At 41.2% G+C, this 12124-nt stretch overlaps 1 long non-coding RNA gene across 1 annotated transcript in view; it reads left to right on the plus strand.

Annotated features, from left to right (window-relative positions):
• LOC111737549 overlaps positions 1-4748 on the plus strand; it is a 34924-nt gene extending 30176 nt beyond the window's left edge. Inside the window, exon 3 of the long non-coding RNA XR_002779465.1 lies at positions 4218-4748. This is a non-coding gene — a long non-coding RNA (uncharacterized LOC111737549). The remainder of the gene's footprint in view (positions 1-4217) is intronic.
• The last annotated feature ends 7376 nt before the right edge of the window (positions 4749-12124 follow it).

Consider the following 12124-nt stretch of genomic DNA (forward strand, 5'->3'; position numbering starts at 1 on the left):
TCCTGAGCTCAGGCCTGTGTAGGGTGTGCTCCGGGGTGGGTGTTACTGGGGTTCTCTGATGTGACTTGAAATAGAAATAATCTCACTCAGGCCTGGATGTCTGTATCTGTCATAAGAACGCATTTTGGTTCACATGGTTTAGAATTTAGAAACTTGTGCTCGGAGACTAGAAGACCCGGCAGATATTGATCCCATGTTCTGTCTTTACCAGTGAAATCTTCCATAGAAAGTTATTAGTATTATAAAAACAGTCATGGGGATAGAAAATACAGCACAGGGAATATAGTCGATCATATTGTAATAACTGTGTATGTGTCAGATGGGTACTAGGCTTCTCAGGGTGATCACTTTGTAAGTTATAGGAATGTCTCATCTCTATGTTGTATACCTGAAACTAATATAAATTGTATGTTGACTGTAACTGAAAAAAAATCAGAAAGGTTCTAGTAAGGATAGAGAACATTTAAGGTTGTCCAGGGTGCTCCCAGAAAGTGAGCAAGGGAGACAGAGAAGATGTAGTAGGACAACAGGTATGATGCTAGTAAATTGAATGAATATGAGACTTGTTAACTTTTCATATATAATTTGTCTCAAGAGCACTGGTAAAAACCTAACCTAACAAAAATCAATCAGTGTCAGATGCATGAATATCAGCGTTTATAAACATCCCCCAATTTATATGATTAGTAAACATCACTCTATTCGGTAAACATAGGAGGAAACAGAAACAAACCACCTCTTTAGTACCTAGATCCCCAATTAAGTGCCCAGAGGCTAGTGCATCTGGAATGTGGGCTTCCTCTTTGGCTGACACCTCTAGGATGACCTCCTTACAGGCTATCTTCTTTCTCATCTGTTCCCTCCTCCAACATGAGCAGCCTGTTTCACCCACTTAACCATATACCAAGGAAAAGGCCAAGTGCAGAGGGAGCCATCCCTAGAAGGTTGTATTGGCAGGAGGCAGTACACATGCATGTAGACAAAAGAATGATGAGTTTTTAATGAAAAATATGCATACCCTGTAGAACTGTTTCTTCCTAGTGTGGATTGAGAATCTTAAAACATAGGAGAATTTTTAGAATCACAGATAGTAAATTAGGTTGGCTGAATTTTGGTTACAGTTCTTAAATGGAATAGATATGGTGGACTCACAGTGTGGAAAGTGGTTTATTTCACACCTTCCAATGACCCACTAACTCTGCAATTCTGCCTGTACAGTTCCATACCTTTCTGAAATCCAAGACCTTGTCACTAACAGTTTAACAAGTAGTATGACAGCAGACATCAGGAGAAAAATGATAGTTTATTTACTTAAAAAAAAAAAAATTTAAAGACTGCTCTGTTGTCATCTTTCCTCCAAAACAATAGTTGGGATTAACCCTTTTTTCTTCTTTTGGATTTAGAGACATTTAGAATTAAACTCAGAATCGCCTTCAGGAAACATAGATGTGACTTCAAAGATACTGTCCTGCATCTAATTCTGCCTCTAAATGTGACCGTGTGAATTATCTGCAAACTTCTGCAAACCACTATACCTAAAATCTCCCAAATCCAGTGTGCTTTTTCAGAGATTAAGAACACTCCACATACTATAGTCCTCACTAAATACATATGAGTGGAAGAGCATCACCCAAAGCTAGTCTGGTCATGGTTGGATTGTCACCCCAAATTAGTATTCATAAGGGTCCCTCTGACAAATGAAGTTATTATCCACAGATGCCGTAAACATAAATCAGGAGGATATCATCAATAATGTTGTATTCTCTTTGTCCTCATCGTGTTTACAGATCTCGCTTTGAGCAGCGCATAAATACTTAGAGCATATTGTGGGAAATATGCCACTCATCTTATTAGCTTTCCCTGGCTCCAAGCTCTGACGCTGATCATCCCCTGACAATGTTTGCCAACAACAAAAGAAGCCTATTGATCACATTGCTTCTCCCTTTGGCAGCCTTTCTGCCCACGATTACCTTGCATCACTTGCCTTAAGTCAAATGTCACAGAACAACTTACAAGGGATGTATCTATCTAGTAGAGCAAAATGTATTACTACAAGCTTAATTGGAGGAAAATCCTTTGGTATTATGAATTGTTTACAATTCGAAATTTTATTTCTTGGCGTTAATGAACAGTCACAATCAAAGCTTACTTTGTAAGCTCCAAATCCATAAAATTGTACTCATTTGCAATTTATTTTCTGAACAGTTTGCAGAATCCTGAATATCTTGGAAGCTGACCCATCAATCATTCTCAGAGTCACTCTGTGTATGAACAGTTTTCTCTGCTGGCATTTTCTTTCTATAACAGAGTATCTCTATTGAAATTTCCTGGTAATTTTTCATCTGTAGCACAGTCTTCATTTATCTTTTTACTTTGATTCCAGACAGATACTTTAAAAGGATACATTATTTTGTATTTAAATTGAAAAGAATGCTTCACAGATTAAGAATTTGGGCCTATAACTGGGATATACATACTCCATGTGAAAAATAGAAAGACTTTTGTGGGATTATTTTCTGGGGGTGGGGTGAAGAGGATGATTCCTAAAATGGAAGTCAACACATAAAGACAGTCCTATTTCATAATTGGTTTTCTCAACACTTGTAGTCTCCACCCTGTTACCTATATTTGTAAGGTATGTGTTAGACCCTCCAGAGACTGTATGCCTTGATGTAACCAGGAGCAATGTTCACTCACGGAAGCTTATCCTGTGCTTCAGTTGTTAGTACGTACCTCCAAGCCATGTCCCCTGACCTGTATCACGAAGGATGCAGAAACTCAGTCATCTTTACCAAGTTATCTGCTTCTTATTTCTGTCCTTAGATAAATCTTGAAACTATCTTTTCTACTTTTGTTGTCTTGGTTCTACTACATAGCTTAGTGATCAAGCCAAGTATTTGCTATTGGAACTCCCTGCCTGACTTCTCTGCTTTTCCTTCCAGTCCTTGACCTCTCAATCTATCTACAGGACCTAAGACACTGAACATGTTTAGCTAACTGATGGGATCCACTGGACAACTTTGCCCACAGCCAGCCACCTATCTCCATGAAATGGTGTCTCTGGGGAAAAAAAAAAATGGGAGTGGGGGGAAGACTTAATAGTACCAAACCAAGAGATCTGCAAGCATGAACTTTGAGAACAGAAATTGAGAGCCTATATTCCTATCTGCCATGTTCAACTGAAAAAGCTAAGTCACCTGTAAGTCATAATGTGGCTGAAATAGAGAACATAAAAGAAATTACTGCGTAACCTGCTAAATACAAACTGGAGGCAATACCGCATTCACTAAGGAGTCCTTGAACTCTCCTGGAAGCTACTGAGACTCCACGCTTTAAATACAAAAACGAGTACATTGGTGTCATCCAGAAAAGACATATTTTCTAAGTCCCTGCATTATTCATTAAGTGCCTATTATGTGCTTGGCCATTTCCCTTCATTTTCTCATACTCACTGCTCATATTTTTCCCTTTGTGTCTTCAAACAGATAGATTAAGCAACTTTCCACTCATTTCTCATGGAACTGTCTTGTTTGAGCTTCTTCTATTCCAAGAAGTCCTTTCTGAGCCACCATTTGTCAGCCAGTTTGAATATCAATCATTTTTTGACTGGTTCACACCTGGCACGTATGGTCTCGACTCTTAAACCACTACGTTTGTATTGGCTTTACCTGCCAAGGTCTGGGTCTATATGATTTGTTGATTGAATCATTCATTGATTTATTCACTCAGAAAATAATTGAGAGATAAGCATGAGCCGGACTCTACCTGGAATCTTTCAGTCAGCAACAAAAAAACATAATCAAGACTTGCATAATCCCTAGTATTATCATGGATTTTTTTTTCTTTCTCTTTTGTAAACATTAATGAGTTAAGCAACCAGGGTTTTAGGCCCTTAGGATGCAACAGGATCAAGACTCTAGCTCCAACTGTGAAAACAACGCAAGCTACACTGGCCCCAGCAAAACTCACTTCTTCATCTACCTCTTTTCTTTTCCTAAGGATATTTGGTGAATAATTGAAATAATTGCAGAGATATGTATTGAAAGGCTCTTTGTAAATCTGCGGTATTATTGTTGCTATAATTAGGCCATGCACAGTATACGGAAATCTTGATTAGAGCACTGCTTTTTCAAAAGCTAATTAGCTTGCACGACAATATATTTCCTGGATGCATTTCAGAGCATTGTTTTACATTTTCTTTTCACTCCTGTCCCCAGAACAAATGAACTGAAGTGTCCTTAGAGGACGACTTGGAACCCTGAAAAGTGAAAAAATGGTCAGTAGACTAATGAAGCTCGGACATTTCCTTGAGCTGAGGCAAACAGGTGACTGGGCTATCGAGAATCTGTCAGGTGTCCTGTGATAATGTCAGAGGCAGAGAACCATCACGGCTTCATCTGTAGAGTGACTTTGGAAATCTTCCTTGTCAATAAACCCTTCCTGCTCTGCTCGAATGCCTTGGGGCCTTCCTTCCTTGATCTTCCAAGGACTCAGTGCCCGCACAGCATTGATTTGACTTATGTTGCTATTATGTGTTTAAAACGTTTGTCTTCTCCACTTGACCAGGATCTCATCTTCCAATCTCTATGCTCAGTTGAAAGAAAGGAACAGGAAACCAACTCACTTGTTCTTTTACGTCATCGGTCCTTAAACTTCCAGGATCTCAGACTCCTACAAGGTTATTGAATCTCTCCCAAATGAAATGCACATATACACAAATTTTTCATAAGCTTACAGGAAATGTATAGACCCTCCCCCCGCCCGCCTCAACATACTCCTCAAAATACATGTACTTGCTTCAGAAGAACCCTTGCATAATTCTGGCCCATTTCCCAAAATGGCCTTGAGATTCTGGCATGAGCTGACCAATCAAAGCAGCCATGCTCCTGCATCTGAGTTCTGGTGTAGTGCAACAAAAACGGATGTCTCCAAGTCCCTTAGAAAAACAACGGGCACTGTTTTCATGTTGCAGGTATTTATTTCTAAAAATCACAAAGGAAACATACATGGGTTGCTCTCTAGCCTATCGGGCCACCGTGTGAGTCTCACAGATGTATGAAGAGAAATGCTGAGGGGGAAAAGGCTAATAGTCTTGCTTCAGTTGAAATCATTTCTTCAGAAAATTCTCCTTGGCAGTTTGAATCTATGTTTTGCTATTGCCACCAGCGATGTACTTATCATAGACTTCTCCATGTGAAGATGGAGTGCTTCTCAACAGAAATTAAGGGAGGGAGATAATATCAAAATCACTCAGGGGGGCTTTTATTAAAGTACACATACCTCACTCCCCTTTCCCATGAGATGGGGACATTCAAGGAATGGGGGGACATTCAAGGAATGGGTGACTTTCTGGGGCTAAGGGGTCCTGTGCTACTTCTCCAGATGGATGGGCATTTGTAACTAAAATAATTTCATGAACTTATAAATAAACTTACTGAGTATTTAACATATGCAAGGCATTATTCTAAATTCTTTATTGGCAATATCATGCTTCATATCACAACACTATGACATAGATATAACTGCTGTAAATTGCAAATGAGGTAACGGAAGAACAAAGTTCGCACGGTCAGTGGCAAACCCAGGCCATCTGACTTCACGGACTATGCCTGGAATCCCCCTACTTCTTGCTCCTTGGGTAACTGTGACATTCCCATTCCCATCCTCACTCAGGTGGGAACTACGATGATAGGACTCTGACTGTGAAGGCAGCAAAGCATTCATCTGTCCCCAAGATGCAGCCCCATTGTCCAAATCCTCCAATTATCTCTCACCACCCCTGCCCCCTCTGCCACTTCATCTAACTTTGCCCATGATGAGAGAACACAGATCCTCATTAAAGTTTATCCCTCCGTCCTATTGGCACAAATTAAAACTAGCAGTAGCCCATGCAGTGAACTCAGTGGGATCCCAGCTAATCATTTTTGTAAATTGAAAAATAGACTTTTTCTTTATAAGCACCATCTGTATCTTCAGGACGTTCTCCTTAACACTTTCTCTCCTGGGCCACGTTTTCCACTGAAAATAACCAGAAGCGAAAATTGCAGAGCTTCCCATCTATCTGGCCTCTGAGATTTTTCTAAAGGGCGCAAGGGAGCCAGCAGCTCGCCTGGACATTATAGAAAAGCAGCGAGGTCTGTACGACATGTGCTACTATTTCCATAATGTGGACGAGACTACCGAGTTCAGAGACCTGAAAGCGATCCGCCCATGCTGAGCAAAAGCTTCTGAATGCTCACTATACCACGGGCATTATCATAAGTTCCTCAGATGTGGAAATGAGCAAAACAGTGAAAACTGAGTCAATCTTAGAACCTCATTGGGATGTAGCCTCTGGACAGCAGAGCTGGCAATTCCAACATGGTCCTGAGGGAACATGAGGATCATCCGGAAGTCTGAAATGCCTACCCAGCACTTTGGTCGCGGCTGAGAGTTTCAGCTACTTCATTACAAACTTTTACCATGTCTTCAAATCACGAGCAAAAGTTACTGGTTAGAATTTGATAAAATTAGTTGATTCGACAAATCTTTTTCTGAGATACATTGTGTGAAGGGCATAATGCTGTAAAACGATGATGATGATGATGATGATGATGATGATGATGATGATGATAGGTATTTTGGGAACACCTACATACCAGTCACACAATAGGCATTTCACATTCACTATCTCATCGAATGCTAATAACATCCCTGCAATATAATCATCATAATTTTACAGGTGAGGAAAATGAAGCTTAAGAGTGACAAGTTCTGTGTCCAAGATCACACAGTAAGATATACCACAAGCAGGGGCAAACTCCAAGGCTGTCAGACTACCAGTCCCTCTGATTTTTTGTGCTTGGTTGGGACCTGGTATCTGATCTTCAGAGCTCCTAACAGAGACAGACATGTGGATATCCCCCTGCCCGGCTCCAGCCAGTGCAGGTATTGGTGCCCAGAGCGCATTCAAAAAGCCGCCTACTCCAAGCCCAGGCAGGTTCTCTGAGGGCTCTCTCTGCAGCGGGTGTCTTGCTGCCTGGAGTGCTAGGGAATGCACTTCTCCTGCGTCAATCCTTAGCCAATGGGAATCAATGGATGTGCACCTCAGCACCCCTGCTCCCGGCGAGACAATACTGAACTACATCCTACGGCATTGTTCAGAGGATCCCCTGAGAGACTGAGCCCTCAGTGGTAACCCGCTCATTAATGCACCCTTTATTGGTGGTTCACTCTTCCCCATCACCTTTGCCCCTCCCTCATCGCTGTTTCCTGAGATCATCTCCTAAATAAGGTACCTGCACTCAAGTCCTTGCCCCAGCATCTGCTTTTAAAACAGCGGGAGAGATCCCTGATTAAGGACACAGGCATTTCTCGTGGCAAAATTAGTAGAAAAGTCCTTGTAACTAACACATATTAAATTTTTTACTTATGTCCTTATTACATATTGACTCTGGCTGATTAAACAGCCAAATGTCAATCTTGTTGCTGATGGCAGTAAGCTTAGTGCTGTCAGCAGCCAGGGAAAGAACTGTTAGACCCAGGGCCTGTCCGGGGTAGGTTTATAGTCTGCAGGGAGAAAAGGGTGACTCTCATGCTACAATTAGAGAATAAAATAAGACAGTGCATAATCAGGTGCAAGTTTGAGAGACAGCTGCTCTGCATGCTTTACAACTTTAGAGACAGCAGGGAGGGGCAGAGGCACTAAATAATGCAGGTCTCTCCAGATGTGCCATGGGTGGGTTTCCAGCGTTCCGTGATTTACAAGATGTAAATTGCCTCTGCTCTTCAGTTTCCATCAACTCCAGTCACAGTAAGTTAAGCTCAGCATATAGAAGCATGGAACGCCAGGAGAAGATTAACGAAGCACACCAAGCAAGAGTTTCGAATACACTTGGGGCTCAACCCTCCTTCCCCAGGAGGTGGCTAGAGTTCTAGGACAGGCAGGAAGCACTTCCCACAAGTTAGCCTTAAGGGACAGGGTCACACACACACACACACCTGAAATCAGTAAATTCTAAATTTTGCTCATCCCAAATTTCCCAGTCGAATTACATGGGATGTAAATTTGGTCTTTGACAAATTCCTGCAAATGGGATTTATATGGAAAGCACAGTAATGAACAAATATTCAAATATGAATATTTGTTCATTATCAAAAATTCGTATTTGATTTAAGTCACATGGGCCATGAATTGATTGTGATTCTGACTCTGTGGGTAAAAGAACTGGGTAGTGCCAGCTGTCTAAGCCTGAGTCTGATGTGTGAGGTTTTTAGGTTAGTTTTGACCCAGAGCCCCTGAATAATCTCTAGCAAAATTCAAGCACAAAGCAAAATGTTTCCCATTATTCCTCTAATCCTTACAACAAGTTCATCACATAATACTATGTCCATTTCCTGAATGAGGAAACTAATGCCCAGGATGGTTACAGAGCTCAGAAAAGCAGGTCAAGACTTAGGGTAGGTCTCACTCCAGAGCCCTTGCGTCTAACCACTCTTCTATTTATATTTGGCAAATAAATAACATTGGACATTTGTGCAGACATATCTTTGTGTGGATGTAGGTAGGTATGTTACATGTAAAATGCATTCTACATGCACATGTATTCATGTGATTATCATCACTAATACATTTTTGGTTGATGAATAAGTTAAATTTTCCAACTGGTGACCCAGCATACTTTTGCTTTTCAAATGCCTTGTCCAATACATGAGACACGGTTGGGCAGCTTTATGTTTGAGAAGGGAATGAATGAAAAGATTTAGAGTTATGCTACCTTTTCATTCCCAAGGCCTTTCTATTTTCACTAACCAAAATGCCATGCTCTTATTCGAAACAATATTATCCATGAGCATATGTGTCTGAGTTTCTCTTATGGTGTTTTGTTCTTATATTTTTGTTTTTTGCAATTGTGACAGTGTAGCTCAGGCAACATTTCCATGTCGCTTTTAAATAAGTAAAAGGGATAACGTTTCATAAAATTAATGAGGCTTGATTTGTGGGTTCACTAAGGTTTCTTTTTTACTATAGACATCATCTCTTAAGAGAATGTTCATTTATTTTGGATTACCTTTTTTAAAGCAATTTCACTTAGATTTTCCCATAACAGTTATATAAAGCTGGCAAGACATTATAACGCCCACTCACAACAGAGAAGATTGAGAGCCAAAAAATTCACAATTCTTCTGAACATCATTCCACCAATAATGGAGTCAGGACTTTATTAAAAATGCATGCATGAGTGTGTGTGTTTGTGTGTGTGTGTGTGTGTGTGTGTGTGTGTGTGTGCGCGCGTGTGTGTTTTTCAGTGTCGGATACACATTTACTGAGCACTCACAATGTACCAATGTGTAGAGATGCATGAGTTATGGGCTCAAATTAAGGAGAAAAACATGTAAGCAACCATTTTTCAGAGTCACAGATATCACAATAGAGATGTAAATGAAGTACAAAAACAGCATGGGCAGGGGAGGGAGGAACTCTGTCCAGGCATGGGAAATCAGAGAAATCTCAGAGCCATTTTTGTGAGCACTAGAGAAGAAGAGAGTTGGGCCAGGCAGAGAAACTGGGAAGAAAGAATTCTATGCAAAGAACCGCATGAGACAGTGAGGAAGTCTGGAGGCTGTGAGTCTGTAGGACGGTGGGGGTCTGGAGAGCAAGAAGGAAATGGCGAGGAGTCAGGTGGAAGGTGAAGAGGCAGCAAGGCGACAAGCACTCCTTCAAGGAGGCCAAAGAGTGTGGTCTTTATTTTATAGAAATCGAAAGAGGGATCACGAGCGCCAAGTGAAATGGAAACAATTTCTGTAAGAGGAGTAGGGAAGGAATTGGAACAAGCCGACAGGGATGTCATGGGTGACGAGAAAAGCACTGCCTCCCCTGTAAATCCTCCCTTACCTCCCCCAGCTGAGCGTAGCTGCTTTTTCTCTGTGATCAATAGTACCTTCCCATGTGCCAGTAACAGCACTTAGTAGATTGTGTTTTTCTTTGCCTGGATCTGTCTCAATATGTCTTCCCTCTTTCCTTTCCACCACCCCATACGAATCAGCTGGAGACAGTAACCACCATTTCCTACGTCGTCGATCTTTATACCCAAGCACTCAGCATATTGATTGGTTCACAGTAGGTGCTCAAATAAAGGTCTATTGAGTTTCATTGAATGGAATCCATAGAATAGAAGACAAGGACAGATGAATATATTGATGATTTTTAGGTAGAATGAAACTAGTCAAGAAATTTCATGCCCGATGATCATTATTTTCTCAGTGTGATAGGAAGCAAAGTCATCTATTGTAAGGGAGAGAAGCATAAATTATGTTGATTTCTTAAGGAAATCAGTAAAAGTTTGGCCCTGGAGGATGCAAAAAAATCTAAAGTAGAAATGGCGGGGGACGGACGGAGCGGGGAAGGCATTTGAAGTTGCGGTGCGTGTCCACATGGAAATAGAATGCACTGTTGTAGAACAGAGCACTTAAGTTTGGCTATACGACTTGCTGCCACAGAGGAAAGGTGGCTTAATGACTTCAGCTTGGGACTCTACCGCACGCTTGGGTTCAAGTGGTCAAAGAACTGAGGACGCTGGAAAAAGAGTGAAGTATCACAGATGAACATGGCAGAAAGGCAAGAGGATGTGAAGTGAGAGATTCTATTCAAAAAGTTTAAGGGACTGACTGAAAGATGAGGAAGGTAAAAATCAAATTATATAGATAAAACAGAAAGATAGACTTTTAAGACCATTGAAAAGGCAGATACATGGGAGCCCAATGGACCTTGGTTTTAATACCAGCTCCACTATACATATTAACTGTAACCTGGCTTGAATTTACTAACCACTCAGAAACTTGATTTCCATTCTAGGAAACAGGTATCATCACATGGTTTGGAAACCGAGAATTTTTCTGCACTTCCAGCCCAGAGCTGAGAACCAAAGTATCCCACAAACTAAGTTCAGTGAATCCCCAGAAGTTGAGATCAGCCACCTCCAGGGAAAAAAGTGAAATTGACAAGCACCAGCAACCCCACTACTCGGGGCTGCTGGAAGGAAGGATGTCCAAACATCACTGAGGAAAGACTATCATCCCCTCCCATAGATATCCTCTGCTTACACATCATATCCTCTCTCCACCATTCTCTACTCTGCCCTAGCCCCTGAAATGGTGATTCTGCAAAATGCAACACCAAGACCCCTTTGCCCTCCAGCTTCTGGTCGGTTAAGCCATTGTGAGACATCACCAGGAATCTGAAGGGCAGAGAAGAGAGAGGTCAGGGTACCTGTCCCGGGGGCTTCCTGTCAGATCACTAGTTGCCTGTAGTAATGTTTCTAAGACCAGAGCTCCTGCCAGCCAAAGGCTCCCATAGTTACAACTCTCATTATCCACATTTCTGCTGGGTAAGGAGACTCTAACGAATGATACTTAATCTTTCTTTTTTGATCAGTTGATTATCTTGCATATTCTGAAAGTCATCATTTTGAGCATCATTTCTCGCTATTCAAGGCACAAAAACCACAGAAGTTTTCATAGAAGTTTAACTGACATGTTCTATCTGTTGTTTCAATATGTGTGTGGCAGGGTGGGGGGAAGGGTGGGTGTTGTATTCTGTAGAACTAAACCATAGAATTTTGCTGAGACTTTCCGTTCATCTTAGGATGGAAATGTAGCTAAAAACAAAAGTCAAATCACTGAACTCTAACATCAGTTTCCTTAAATTCTGGTTAATTGAAGTAGACAAAAATACACACGCTGGGAAAGCAAAATAAGACATTTCCCATGGAAGTTCTGCCTGACGATCATGATAAAATTTACAAATAATGTCTGGAATAAAGCATCCCGCAGGACATGCAGAATATCAAGCATTAAGTTTTTCCTGACTCCAAGAGACACTTTAGAGAAGAAGGAAAATCCCTGTACTTCTGAGCTGCTGTTGGAGCAATTATGGAGAACTTTCACACCATCAATGATGCCGCCTTTTCTCAAAGTGCTCCCAGAAAAAGCGGGCACAGCAAGTCGTTTACAGATCGCCTCACAGTGGCTGTAATTTGTAGTGCTGGGAGGCACACAGAAAGCCTAAAAACAAAATCTGTCATCACTAAGTTTTCTTGCCTATTCGTATTCACTCAGGTTAGTTTCTCACTGCTCTCTACTTGTT

This window comes from Pteropus vampyrus, unplaced genomic scaffold (genome assembly GCF_000151845.1).
Source record: "Pteropus vampyrus isolate Shadow unplaced genomic scaffold, Pvam_2.0 Scaffold28, whole genome shotgun sequence".
Taxonomy (NCBI): Eukaryota; Metazoa; Chordata; class Mammalia; order Chiroptera; family Pteropodidae; genus Pteropus; species Pteropus vampyrus.